The sequence below is a fragment of the Oryctolagus cuniculus genome, chromosome 2 (genome assembly GCF_051225735.1).
Source record: "Oryctolagus cuniculus isolate XC-2025 breed Fujian yellow rabbit chromosome 2, ASM5122573v1, whole genome shotgun sequence".
Taxonomy (NCBI): domain Eukaryota; kingdom Metazoa; phylum Chordata; class Mammalia; order Lagomorpha; family Leporidae; genus Oryctolagus; species Oryctolagus cuniculus.
In genome coordinates this window covers 168,382,624-168,396,706 of record NC_142868.1, presented here as the reverse complement: position 1 = coordinate 168,396,706, position 14,083 = coordinate 168,382,624, and the positions used below count along the sequence as shown (strand labels likewise).

At 40.5% G+C, this 14,083-nt stretch overlaps 1 long non-coding RNA gene and 1 pseudogene across 3 annotated transcripts in view; one reads left to right on the top strand and one right to left on the bottom strand.

Moving 5' to 3' along the window:
- LOC103347699 (uncharacterized) overlaps positions 1 to 14,083 on the top strand; it is a 227,992-nt gene that overhangs the window by 202,129 nt on the left and 11,780 nt on the right. For both annotated transcript variants that reach the window (XR_016229454.1, XR_016229457.1), the window contains one exon: positions 12,464 to 12,560. This is a non-coding gene — a long non-coding RNA (uncharacterized LOC103347699). The remainder of the gene's footprint in view (positions 1 to 12,463; positions 12,561 to 14,083) is intronic.
- On the bottom strand, positions 5,535 to 6,624 carry LOC138844957 (small ribosomal subunit protein uS2 pseudogene; annotated as a pseudogene). The gene has a single exon (XR_016229452.1). The product of XR_016229452.1 is annotated as a small ribosomal subunit protein uS2 pseudogene (transcript).

The following is a 14,083-nucleotide window of genomic DNA, read 5'->3' as shown; positions in this document are numbered from 1 at the left end:
GAGCCTGGAGCTTCTTCCAGGTCTCCCACTTGGGTACGTGGGCCCCAAGGACTTGGGCCATCTTCCTCTGCTTTCTCAGGCACATTAACAGGGAGCTGGATTGGAAGTGGAGCAGCTGGGGACTCAAACCGGCACTCATGGGATGCTTCACTGCAGGCAGTGACTTTACCTGCGACTTTACCACAGCTGTAGCCCCTGGGCCACTTTTTTTTTAATTTGAGAGAGACAGAGAGTGAGCAAGCTGTTTTATCAACTGCTCAAATGCCTACAACAGCTGGAGTTGGAGCCAGAACATAAATTGGAGCTTGAACATAATCCAGGTCTCCCAAGTTGGAGGCAAGAACTCAATTACTTTAGCGGTCACTGCTACTTCTCAGGATCTATATTGTCAGGAAGTTGGAGTCAAGAGCTAGAGCTCGGAATTGAACTCAGGCACTCCAGTGTGGGACAAGGGCATCCTAACCCCTATGCTAAAGGCTTCCTCCCTAGACCCTCCTTTATAAGGGCACTAATCCCCATTCATTAAGGCTCTACTCCCATGACCTAATCGCCTCCCAAAGGCTCTGCCCCTTAATACTACCACACTGGGGATTAGATTTCAGTGTATGAATCAGTCTGGGTCTCCCAGGTGAGGGCAGTGACCCAATTTACTTGAGCCATCACCTGCTGCTTCCCAGGAAGTGCACTAGCTGGAATGTTGAATCTAGAATGGAGCCAGAACTTGATCCCAGCACTCTGATGTGGAATGAGGGCATCTCAAGTGGAGTCTTAATTGCTGTGCCAAATGTGCATTCCCCTCTTTATTTATTAATTTGAAGTATTCTGGAAGGCAGATTTGTCCTTTTCCCATGTTTACTGATATATTTAGGCATTTGTTTATATCAGTTATGGACTTTTTATTTGGGTTACAATCCAACATTATATCAGTTATAGACTTACTATTTGGGTTGCAAGCCAGTATGATATTTATTTTGTTATAGAAGTTGATCTGATTTGGCTACTGAGAGGCTCTTTTTAGACTGATATGTGTGCCCCTTTGCTGTTTCTGAGCTCTTCCTTGTTTCTGGCACTTCAGCTAACTATGGTTTTGTTCTGTTTTTAAAGTGATTAATTTATAGAGCAGTTTAAGGTTTTTTAGACTTTACTTTTTAGAGCTGTTAAGGTTTCCATAAAGTGAGCAAAAATACTGAAAAGTTCTCATAAATACCTATTGTTAACATCTTGCATTGGAATGATACATTTGTTGCAACTGATAAACCAATATTTATATATTATTATTAATTAAAAATCTATAGTTTACATTGAAGCTCAATCTGCTTTGTGTAGTTCTACTGATTTTTGCAAATGCATAATGCCTTGTATCCATGGTCACAGTATCATGCAGAAAAATTTCACTGTCCTAAAAATCCCTTGGGATCCATCTAATCATTACTTCCTTCTCTACCTCAAATGCCTGGTAGCCACTGATTTCTTTACTGTCTCTACAGTGTTGCTTTTTCTAGATGTCAGATAGTTGCAGATTTCTTTCATTTAACAATATATGTGTTTAAGGATCTTCCATCTTTTTTGTGGCTTAATAGTTCATTTCTTTTAATTGAGAAATAATATTCTATTGTATCAGTCTATCACAGTTTGTTTACCCATTAACATTTTCAAGGACATCTTGATTGCTTCTGAGTTTTGGCAATTATGAATAAAACTGCTATAAACATTTGTGCAGAGGTTTTTATGTGCCTATAAGGTTTCAACTCATTTGAATAAATATCTAGGAGTGCTATTGCTGGATGATATGCTTAGCTTGACAAGAAACTGCCAAACCTTCTCTCAAAGTGGCTGTACCATTTTACATTTCCACAAACCACTAATGAGAATTCCTGTTGCTTCATGTTGTCACCAGCATTCCTGTTGCTTCATGTCCTCACCAGCAGTTGGTGTTGTCAGTATTCATTTTAGCCATGCTAGTGTCTGTGTGCTAATTATTGTTTAGCTAGTCAAAACCAAGAAGAGATACCACCAGAAATGTATTAGAAAGAATGTAACTTGAGAGTCAGGTCCTGGAATTGGGAAAGGAGCCAAAGAAGAAGGCCAGGATGGCAAGGTTTATGTGAAAGCACAAATAAAATCTGATTTCCAAGTTTAAGATCAAACTCAAGGAAAGCAAGTATTTTAATAGTATTTCAGTATCCAGAATATCTTTTCTTATATAAATTTTGGTATGTTATTTGGTTTGCTGGAATTCTTCTTTAAGTATCTTTCAAAAAAGACAAAAGATAGTATATTTTCTGTTCCCACGAATATTTACGAATGTCTCAAGTACAGAGGACAAACAGTGTGATAGAACATTTACTGTATTTTTCCACACAGGTTTTTAGTTAAACAATCTTTTCTCTCCCAACTCATGCATTTTGGGTACAAGTATCACTTCAGAGGTGCATATCTGGATCTGGTTCATTGTAATGACCTGTTCACAATGTCTCATGGGATGAGTGGTTTGACCTAACAGGTGATGCCCAAGTCCCATATTGGAGTGTCTGGGTTTGATACCAGCCTCCAGCTCCTGACACCACTTTCCTGTTAATGCAGACCCTGGAAGGCAGAAGTCATGGCTTGAGTAATTGGATTCCTACCACCCATGTGAGAGACTTCGATGTAATTCCTGGCTCCTGACTTCAGCCTGACCTAGCCTAACTGTGGTGGGCATTTGGGAAGTCAACCAGCAGTTGGAACCTGTTTGATGGCCCAAGTATTTGGATTCCTGCCATCCACATGGAAAACCTGGATGGCAGTTGTAGCTCTGGGCTTTGGTCTTGACTATCGCTGCTGTTGTGAGCAGCTGGGGAGCAACCATGGTTAGAAGATCTTTCTTTGTGTGTCTTCCTCTCTCTTGGACACTCTGCTTTTCAAATAAAAAAGTAAATGTTTTTAAAAATATATGTGGATTCTGAGCCATATTCAACAGCCATCTTTCTTTTCATAGCAACAGAATTTATCTACTGGGGGAGAGAATGAGGCCAACATAAAAAAAAAAAAAGAAACAAACATATCCAAGAGGTACAGAGAAAGAAGGAAGGAAGGAAGGAAGGAAGGAAGGAAGGAAGGAAGGAAGGAAGGAAGGAAGGAAAGAAAGTGAAAATGAGCCCTGAAGATTTGAAAACCTTGGTCCACTGAAGTTTGAGTCTTACTGTTGGACCTTCCAATCACACAGCTAAAAGTTTCCTTTTTATTTTTTGTCTTAAAGTAGTTCCTTTTTTTTTTTCCTTTACAACTGAAAGTAATCTAGAATTGGTAGTAGGAGTAAGCCATCACTAGAAGCAGACTCTACAGTCAGGAACTGGTTGAGCATGAATGTAGCATGTGATGGTGAAAACTCCTACACCAAGGGCAGGAAAGTTGACAATCTTTGCTGTGCTATTCTGAAACATGGTTAAATAGCCACTTGTCATTTCTTTGGACTCAGATCACATGACTAAAGCTAAAGCTTTAGAGAAATCATAAAAAATTTCAGGATATTGTCTGCTTCTTGCACATCTTTCAAGAAAAGAAAAAGCTTCAGTATAAATTGATCCCTCTGAAAGCAGAAAGAAAGTAGTATATAACTTCATTAAGAGATGCTTTTCCCTCATCTGGATGTGAGCAATAATCCAGGACTGTTGTGGGTCAGATGATCATGCCTTTCATGGAACTGCAAAAACTACTATCCCAGCCTCAAGAAGAAGGTAGTGTTGATGGAGGCTGGGAGGTGGGAGACACAGCAGGGGATGTGAGTGGAACTCAGGAGGAATTTAAGACACAAGCCTGATCCATTAAATCTTTCCCCAGACTATCCTGCTGAGAACTTGCTGTTGGTGAAGGTAGTTCATTCCACAGTAAACAGCCAGACAATGGAGTCAGCCTGCACACAGGGCTAGATTAGCTCTGTCTTACCACCTCAGCCAGAGTCCTCTAGGTGGAATTTAGCTGAAGTCTTAAAACCTGTTGTGAAGGGACAGATATGCAAAAGAATCTGGCCCTTAATCAAGAACATGACAAGATCTCTGGTGTTGTTGATGCACAAAAAAAAAGGCGCAGAGAGTAGCTGACTAGGGTTCTAACCTAAGGGTGAAGTGCTAGAGAATTACCAGCCCTGGGAAGCTAGAGGTTGCTAATTTTTTAAGGCAGGAAGACCAAAGGTAAGAGGGATGCTAAGGTTGGGGGGTAGGGGGACTTCAGGAAGGGACTCCCTTCTAAAATTTATGTATTTCAGGCACAGCTTCCAGAGTAATGAATTTGGGCCATCTGTTCACAGGGCAAAGCCTGGGGCGGTCAGATTGGTGGCACTGTCAAGATGCAAATCCTTGCTGTGCTGTTCTGCAGGGAATGGTACATGCTGTTTCACACATCATGTCAGCCTTTCTAAAGAGTTTTCATTGAAGATATCCTGTTTCCTCTCCTCTTCCTAATGAAATTGAAAGAGATTATGAAACTGATCATTTAAACTTCAGGTTGTTGGACAAAGAAGAACTATATCTGCATGTGAGAGCTGTGTGCATCGGCCAGAGATACTGGCTGTAGAAATGGGTTGGTGACTGGATGTGGCTCTGGGTTGTTTATCTTTGAAGTGAGGGTGATGCAATTATATGTGAAGAGATGTGTAAGAGTGTATATTCAGCTGATATGGCTGGAAGCATAGTTGATATTTTTGCTCATTGTCTATCTGCTTTTCTTTTCTTCTGTGAAGGAACTGGCTTTCTGCCATCTCATTAGATTTTTGTGGAATTGATAATCATAGCATATCACCTGGCAGGAACAGTGGTGAGTTACCCAGGCCTGAACAATATTGGTCTAGCCCCTTGTCTGTTGACGAGACGTGATCTGAGTAGAGGCAACCAGAGAATTTCACTTGATTTTAAATCTCATGGGTGCAGAGTCTGTCTTCTATTTGAATCATGAGTTTAAAAAACACGGGCTTTGAATTGGCCAGATTTCCTGGGATTTGGAAAGAGTATACTTATGGTGAGAGAAAACAAAGCCACTCTGGAAAGAAAAGCAGAAGCAGAATAGAGTAGGACTTGGTGGGGTTCATGGTGGGGAGGAAGACAGAGGGAGAATGACATTATTTGAGCCCTTGGATCTAGCTGACCTAAACTTGCCTTAGAAGTTTTGTGAGTCAATATATTCATTTATTGCCACTTAAGTTACTTTGAACTGAGTTTCTTCTCACAGCAGAGAGTTGTAAGAGCTGGGCATAAATCTGGAATTATAAATTTTGCCCTTTAGAATTCTGTGTACCCTTGCCTAACTTCCTCCTAACATGTGAGAATACAAAGTAAAAGTCTGGGATGAGCCTGATTTCCCACCCTTTTTATCTAGCTATTATTCTTAACTGCATGTTTAAGGGTTTTTTTTCTTTCAAATGGAAATCTCTTCCAAGAATTCATTTAGTTGTAGTAATTGTTCCATATATGAGGACTCTTCAAAAAGAGTTTATGGAAAATTCATACTACGCAAAAACTATGTATGGATTAGAAAGATATTTTTCCTCCAAAAGAAACTTATTTTTATTTCTTTTTTTCTAGAAACTTTTTTTTTTTTTTTTTTTTTTTTTTGTAGAAACTGATGTTTATCTTCCGTCAACCTCATTTCCATGTTTGTGTGAGAGCCCGTGACAAGCAGCCTAAGACCACTCAGTGGTTGTTCCCACCCACTCGGTGGCCTGGGCAGTGGGCGCTGCAGACCAGTCTTCAGTGGCGGGCTGAGCACTCCAGTCCTCAGTGGGGAACTGCTGAATAGGCACAGAGGGCACCTGCACGCCTTCGGACCAGTCAGCAACCTCGGGCTGAGTAGCAGTGAACTCGGGCGCTGGGGCCGTCCATTCACCCTGAAACTCCTCCTTGGTCACAGCTTTTTCAGCGGCGGCCTGCTCTTCTTTTTCAATCTCTTCAGGATCTCTGTAGAAGTAGAGATCAGGCATGACCTCCCAGGGGTGTTCACGGGAGATGGTACCACGCATGCGCAGAACCTCCCGGGCCAGCATCCACCACATCAGACCCACTGAATGGGCTCCCTTGTTGTTGCACGGGATGGCGATGTCCACGTAGCGCAGAGGCGAGTCTGTGTTGCACAGAGCAATGGTAGGCAGGTTCACGTAAGATGCCTCCGTGAGAGGCTGGTGGTCAGCCCGAGGGTCGGTGACCACCAGAAGCCGTGGCTCCCGGAAGGCTGCCTGGATCTGGTTAGTGAAGGTTCCAGGTGTGAAGCGGCCAGCAATGGGAGTAGCTCCAGTGGCAGCAGCAAACTTCAGCACAGCTCTCTGGCCAGTGTTCCTGGAGGATATCACACTGACATCAGCAGGGTTTTCAATGGCCACAATAGCACGAGCCACCAACAGCAGCTTCTCCCAGGTCCTCTTCAGATTGATGATGTAGATGCCATCACTCTTCCTTTTGTAGATGTACTGTTCCATCTGGAAGTCAAGGTTGGTGCCACCTAGGTGGGTTCCTGCTGCAAGGAACTTGAGGACGTCCTCCTCCTTCATTTGCAGGACATCAAGGGCTCCGGACATTGTGACAGCTTCCCCTTAAGTTACGCCGGGAATCAAAAACAACGCCGTATGGACCCCTGGCCGGGTAGCGCGGAAAGGCTTTTTTTCTAGAAACTTTTTAAATACCCTCATATATACATATCTATGTACATATATACATATATGTAGTATGTGTGTGTATATATATACATTATGTGAGTTCCTTAAATTTGCATATTTGAGACTTTTTCCAATTCATGATTTTTTTTCTGATTCTGTCTTCAATTACAATTTTGATCCCATTTGCTTTGGTTTCTTTAAAAAAACTTTTTTATTTTGATTTTTTGCTTTGGTTTCTTTCCTCTATAGTTTATAAGTTTGATCTTCATAAACTGGGGGAGGTGAGACACAACAACATTCTGACAGCCATGAAAAGCAGCAGCCAGCCAATAAAGGCAAATTATCCAATTTGGAACAAAACATGTTTTAAAATTTTGTTTTCATTTTACTTGAAGGGCAGAGAGACAGAAAGAGAGGGAAAGACAGACAGATCTTTCATCCACTGGTTCATTCCCCAAATGCCTGCATAAAGAGGGCTGAGCCATGCTGATGTTAGGATCCTGGAATTTAATCTCCCGTGTGGGTGGCATGGGCCATCATCTGTGACTTCCTAGAGAATTAAGAGCTAGCATTCTTATTCTAGCAAGCCATACAGTTTGGGAGAGGTTAATAATCTTTGTACCTTTTTTGCAGATGGGCTTTCTCTTTAGGCAGAGTAGCACAAGGGTTTACCAATAACTCTCTTTAGCATTGTTTCATGAGGATGGCAGTTAATGAAAATATCTTTTCATAGTTGCATTTTTATTTTTTTAAGCTTTCAAATTCACAGATATTTAAGGGAAATTTTAGAAACTGTGTCTATCAGATGCTGTTTAAAGCTGGGGGTCTGGCCGGCACCGTTGCTCACTAGGCTAATCCTCCGCCTTGCGGCGCTGGCACACCAGGTTCTAGTCCCGGTTTGGGCGCCGGATTCTGTCCCGGTTGGCCCTCTTCCAGGCCAGCTCCCTGCTGTGGCCCGGGAGTGCTGTGGAGGATGCCCCAAGTGCTTGGGCCCTGCATCCCATGGGAGACCAGGATAAGTACCTGGCTCCTGCCATCGGATCAGCACGGTGCACCGGCTGCAGCGCGCCGGCCATGGCGGCCATTGGAGGGTGAACCAACAGCAAAAGGAAGACCTTTCTCTCTGTCTCTCTCTCTCACTGTCCACTCTGTCAAAAAAACAAAAAAATAAAAAATAAATAAAAAAATAAAAAGCTGGGGGTCTTCTGTTAATTTAAGAGCCAGCCAGATAAGGTATCATATACTTTGTGTTTCCAACAGTCTCTTACTTAGTTAATTCACAAACTAGTATTACTGAGTACCTTTTATGTGCTGGATGCTGTGCTTGATAGGCTATAACATTGAATAAGATTTTAATTCTTAAGGGTCTGGCGATCCACTGGGTAGGTAGATGTGTAAAACAACCAACTATGAATGACTGATGAGCGCATGACATCCACAGTACTCTGAGAGCAATTAGGGGCATGCTGCTCTAGAGAGTCCACAAACATGAGAAATGAGCTTTGTAGAATCAGCAGGAGCTTATGAAATAGAGAAGTTTCAATGGGGCATTCTTCTGTTACCATTGGCCTATGTCCTTTCATTGAGGTGGGAAGGGAGCTCAGACTGTATATTGGTATTTCTTTTCAAAATATGGCTCCACTGTTTTTAATTCTGGCATGTTTTCTTATGACTAGCAGATCTCCATGCCATGAGTAATATATTAGAATACATGGGCAGCTTTGCCTTAGTCATTGTTTAATTTCTCTTTGTTTCTACTCATTGAGGATGAGAATGATATGTTCCTACACACTTTCTTTTAAAAAAAAAGATTTATTTTATTTATTTGGAAGAGTTACAGAGAGCGGTAGAGCTAGAGGGAAAAGGAGAGAGGTCTTCCATTTGTTGGTTCACTCCCTAATTGGCCACAATGGACAGAGCTGCGCCCATCCAAAGCCAGGAGCCAGGAGCTTCTTCCAGGTCTACCACATGGGTGGAGGGGCCCTAGCACTTGGGCCATCTTCTACTGCTTTCCCAGGCCATAGCAGAGAGCTGGATCAGAAGAGAAGTAGCCGGGACTCGAACTGGCGCTCATATGGGATGCTGGCACTGCAGGCTGGGGCTTTAACCCGCTGTGCCACAGTGCCAGCCCCTCCTACACACTTACTTGCTTATCTGTTATAACATACCTGCATGTGATTTCGAAGAGAAACTAATGACTTATATAACCTTATATAAGGTTCAAGGATAAACTAACCTCTTTCGACCTCTACTACCATTTTGTAGCTGCTGAGGCACACAGCCATGTAGGAACTAAGCAGAAATAAGAACAATGTGGATGAAGAGTGAATGGCACTGACAATTTCTAAGGTGTTTTCACAAGTGTCACAACATTTACCGTTTATAAAATCCTCTGAACCTGGTATTATAATCATATCTCATTACCAGTGAGGAAGTTAAATTTTAGCATTACCAACATATTTGTTTTAAATACTATATTAAAACTCTGGACTTTTAGTCCGGTGCCTTCCCGATCGCGCAACGAAACTGCACAGTTTTTTGTTTGTTTAGTTGAATTCTAGTTAAGAGAACTTAATAAGCAAAATTCTATTTTTTAATTTATGAAAGATTGCACAAATGATATGTATCACCAATCCTCTACTTCTTCTATTTCTTATAGTCTGTGTCACAAGTAGTGCTTCCATAGCAGAATACTTTGTGTTATTGTTGTGTTCGTGTTTATATGATCTGTATTTTCTGATCAAAAAGCTTTTTATCTGCTTAAAATCTGCTACATTTCCTTTGCACCCTTCTCTCTGTGATTCCTCTTAAGTTCACAAACTCTCGGCTCTTCCCTGCCTTTCCACGGCCGTCTGCCGAATTCCATTTATCTTGCCTTTGTCTGTTCTCGTCAGCCATTGCAGCAGGAGTTTTAGAAAAATCTTATAAACGGTGTGTTGTAATGTCAGTGGCCTCTGCTACTAATGCCTTTATTTTTTTCCATTTAGAACACTACTTAGACCTTGCCCTAGTCTGTTTTCTGTTGCTATAACAGAACACCTGAGACTGGGTAATTTATAAAGATGCTCAAGATTCTAGAGGCTGGAAGTCCAAGGTTAGGCAGCTGTATCTGGCGGGAGTCCTGAGCTGTGTCAAAACATGGCAGAGAAGTAGAAGGGAAAGTGGGCATGCGCAGAAGAGGGAGGGCACAAGGAGTGGCTTTGCTTTATAGCCACCTCACTCATGGTAACTAAGTTAGTCTTGTGAGATGGAGAGCTCACTCCCATGAGAGAGCTGTTATTCCACTCATGAGGGCTCTGTCCCTGTGACCCACCTCCCCCCACATCCCTTCCAGTACTGCTGCACTGTGGAATTATGCCTCAACGTGAATTTTGGTGGAGACAAACCATGGCAGGTCCAAGTCTTTTGGGGTGGACCATTCCACCTTTGTTTCACATACACCCAAGCTCTCCTCATGGACAGAATAAAAGGAGAGCCTGGAATTTTCACAGTCATAGGCATTTCCCCTGGTCAGTAATTACTTCCTGTTGCTCCCTGGATTCTTGCCATTAGGGTCCCTAATGGGAGTGGTTTAAGGTTGAACACTGAACACGGACTTTAGAGTGAGTCCTGACTTCAAATCCTGATCCTGCCACTTTCTGGTTGGGTCATTTTAGGCCAATTCCTCTGACTCTGGCAATGGCATGCATTACAATAGCTACCTGGCAGAATTGCAAAGATGGAATTAGATGTGAAAGTAAAGTGTCTGGATAGTGCTAGAAAAAATGTTAATTTACATACTTAGTATTCCTGTAAATAACTCTTTAGCTGAAGTTTCTCTTTGTTGCTATGCTAACAATGCAGTCAGATGGTTCAAACTCACCAATACCTAAGTCAGCTGTTTTGTTTATTTTTGTCTAAACTATTTCTTTAGCACTGTTGATGCAACTAACTCTTTTTAAGCATTTTTGCTAATTCTTTTCCTTGAGAGTTATTAGGGCACATCTCTGGCATTATTATATTTATTTTATTTTTTAACATTTGTTTTGTTTATTTGAAAGGCAGAGTTACAGTGAGAGTGAAAGGGAAAGATAAAGAGAGAGGTGCTCCATCTGCTGGTTCACTCCCCAAATGGCTGCAATGGCTGGGGCTGGGCCAGGCTGAAGCCAGGAGTCAGGAGCTTTTCCAGGTTTCCCACGTGGGTGCAGGGCCATCTTCTGCTGCTTTCCCAGACACATTAGCAGGAAGGTGGATCAGAAGTGGAGCAGCCAGGACTTGAACTGGCGCCCATGTGGGATGCCAGCATTGCAGGTGGTGTCTTAACCCACTATGCCATAAAGCTGGCCCCTCTTATTTTATTTTAAAGTTTTGGATAATGCATTTTGTTAACTGTGGACCACGCACTGTGCTGAAGCATGCTACAGCCAATTACCTCCACCTGTTTTGATACCTCCATTATGTTTTGGAACCCATTATCCAACCTCTATCCATCCCCCTCCCACCAACCTTCTCAGCCTCTAGTAAAAACTATTTTACATTCAAATTGACTATATATATCTACATATATGTGGAAATTAAATATACATGTATACTTCCACATATGAAAGAATATTTGTCTGTGTATTGACATTAACTTAACATTATGACCTCTAGTTCCATCCATTTTGCAACAAATGCCAGAATTTCATTCTTCTCTGTGACTGAATAATAGTCCACTGTGTGTATATATACCACATTTTCTTTGTCCATTCATCCACTGATGGACTCCTAGGTTGATCACATATCTTGGCAGTTGTGAGTGGTGCTGCAATGAACATGGCAGTGCAGGTATCTCTTTGATATGCTGATTTCATTTCCTTCAGATATATGCCCAGAAGTGGAATGGCTTTGTCATACGGTAGATCCGTTTCTAGTTTTCTGAGCAATCTCCCTACAGCTGTACTAATTTTCATCTCCCCCACCCCAGCAGTCTAAAATAAAGTTTACCTTTCTCCATATCCTTTCCAGCATTTTTTTTTTTTTTTGTCTTCTTGATAACGGCCTTTCCAACTGATGTGAGATGATCCCTCCTTGTGGCTTTGATGTGCATTTCTCTGATGGCTGGTAATTTTGAAAAGTTTTTCGTGTCTTTGTTGTCTGGCATCTTAGCTTGGGACAAGTGGTCCCTCTAGGTCATCTCTTTGACATTTTTTTTTCCACTTTTTATTCTCATAGTAGTTTGCTAACCCTACATGTAATCTGATAAATCAACTCTGAAGAAGTAATTTTTTGTTAAGATTGTGAAAAAACTGTTATCTGTCACTTAACATTGATATATTCTGGTAATTTCCTTTGTCTTATTTTTCATTTTTTCTAAGTTCTTAGAAAATGTATTCAAATCAATATTCTTCAATTCTATCTCATTCATATTAACTCATAGGCTATTATTGATTACTTCTAGTATATCTCCATCAGTTGAGGGGCAAACTCCTCTTCTGGTTCTAATTCTTCTTTTTATGTTCAGAAAATTCACCATTTAGCAAATATTATTGATAACAACAACCTTAAGCAGATTTTAGGATTCAGGAATACAAAGGTTAATAAAAGATTGTTCAACCTTTAAGGATCTCACAATAAGTAAATTAACCCTTATTTATTTCTTTAAAAGATATTGATCTCTTTTTATTTTTATGATGAAACTTGACTTCTTGCACAAATGAATATATGGTCCTATATCCTTTGCATAGTTCTCATAATCAGGATTATTCTAAGGCCTGCATTCAGGTGACAAAAAATCAGATGGTCCCAAAAGAAGTGGTTTATGGTTTGGGTATAATTTGCCTAATATTTGCAAATGCCTGTTGTGAAAATATGTTTTGTTTCAAGGTAAAACCGCATGGCTACAAATGAGAATGGATTACATGCTACATGTTTGTCTACCATTATGGCTATGGATGACCTATTCCAGAAACATCTAGTGGAAGTGAGTTGATAGTTAAATAAAATAGAGAAGCAGGGGTGGGAGGGTGAGGTAGAGGGGAGTGGAGAATCTTGAGAAATTTTCCAAGACGATAATGGGCTCCATCTGGAATTTGCCTCTTTTGCAAGAGTTCTGCAGTTAGAGTGCAGTAGAACTATAGGGACCTCAGGTGTGTACCATGTGAGTTCATGGTTACTCCAAGTTGGCCCCATACTTGGACTTTTCCCTCACTGACCTTTGAGTTAGGGAATGGAAGGGCTGCTGTGAAAACAGAAAATGTTTAGACACAGAATATTATTGCTGTAGGGGATCCTACAGATCATTATACCCCTGAGGATCCCAAGCTTTTTCAACTATAAGAATTACTTTTCAACCTAGATTTTTTTTTGTTTCTCATATAGAAGAAATACTAAACCTTACAACATCCATGGACTGAAAAGGTATAAAATAACAATGTTCAATTATGAATTCAATAATAATTTTATATGGATTAAAACTTTATTAATCAGAACAGTAAGTACATTTGAGGGTACTTCAAAAGTTTGTGGAAAATGTGTATTATGGAAATTGAGGCATGATTCCAAAAATTTCTTTGCACCAAAGCATTTATCTTTTAATTCCATTTTTTCCATAAACTTCTTTGAATACCCTCATATATTTGAAACAAATACTATCTATATCTCTACATGGATGAGACATATCAGTTACTTCATCTACTGCCTGCTAAGTGTACAAATAGACTTAGAAATCTCACAGATTAGGAAGCACCTAGAAGCCTGAACCTTGATAATCATTGATCTAATGTAATCTTAATCTAATGTAATCTTATATTTTAACAAATAAATGAAAGGTTGCTTTTTGATAGCAAGTGATTTTTCCAAGGCCACACCTTGATGATGGCAGAGTCTAAGTCATTGGTAACTTTAATGCTGTACCACAGCTCTCTTAAACTTTTTAGTAGTTATTCATTCAGATCAGCAAAGAGAAGAATCCTAAGTGAAACAGCTCAGAGGAAGCTATGATTGGCATACCACATATGGAAGGACATGCTTCTATATTTAACAAAAAAGTATTTCAGTTAATTAGATTTTGAATAGAATTAATTTGTCCTCCTTTATATTTAAATATTCTTTGATGTTTTCAAGGAAGAGATTTGTGTTAGGTACTTTTAAAACCATGGAGTAAACTTGTAAAATGCTGAATTTCTAGCCACAAATAGTACCTATCCCAGTTCTCCAAAAAACTAAAGAAAATTTTAAAAATCTTAAAGATTATGGATTTTGGGCAATGGGCACAAAAGCCAGCAAGAATGGAAATCCTCAAATTCTGCCAAGTTGGAGGAAGCAGTTCTGGCTGCTGAGTTAAGAAAAGAAATGAGAAAAATCACCAGCCAAATAATACATGATAATATTGGCAGACATAGAGGGAGGAGTGTGTCAAAGATATTAAAAAGCTATTTAGAGTGACTTGATGTAGCTGGGGAAAGATGAAAAGAACAATTGATATTTCCTAGAATATTTTTCATG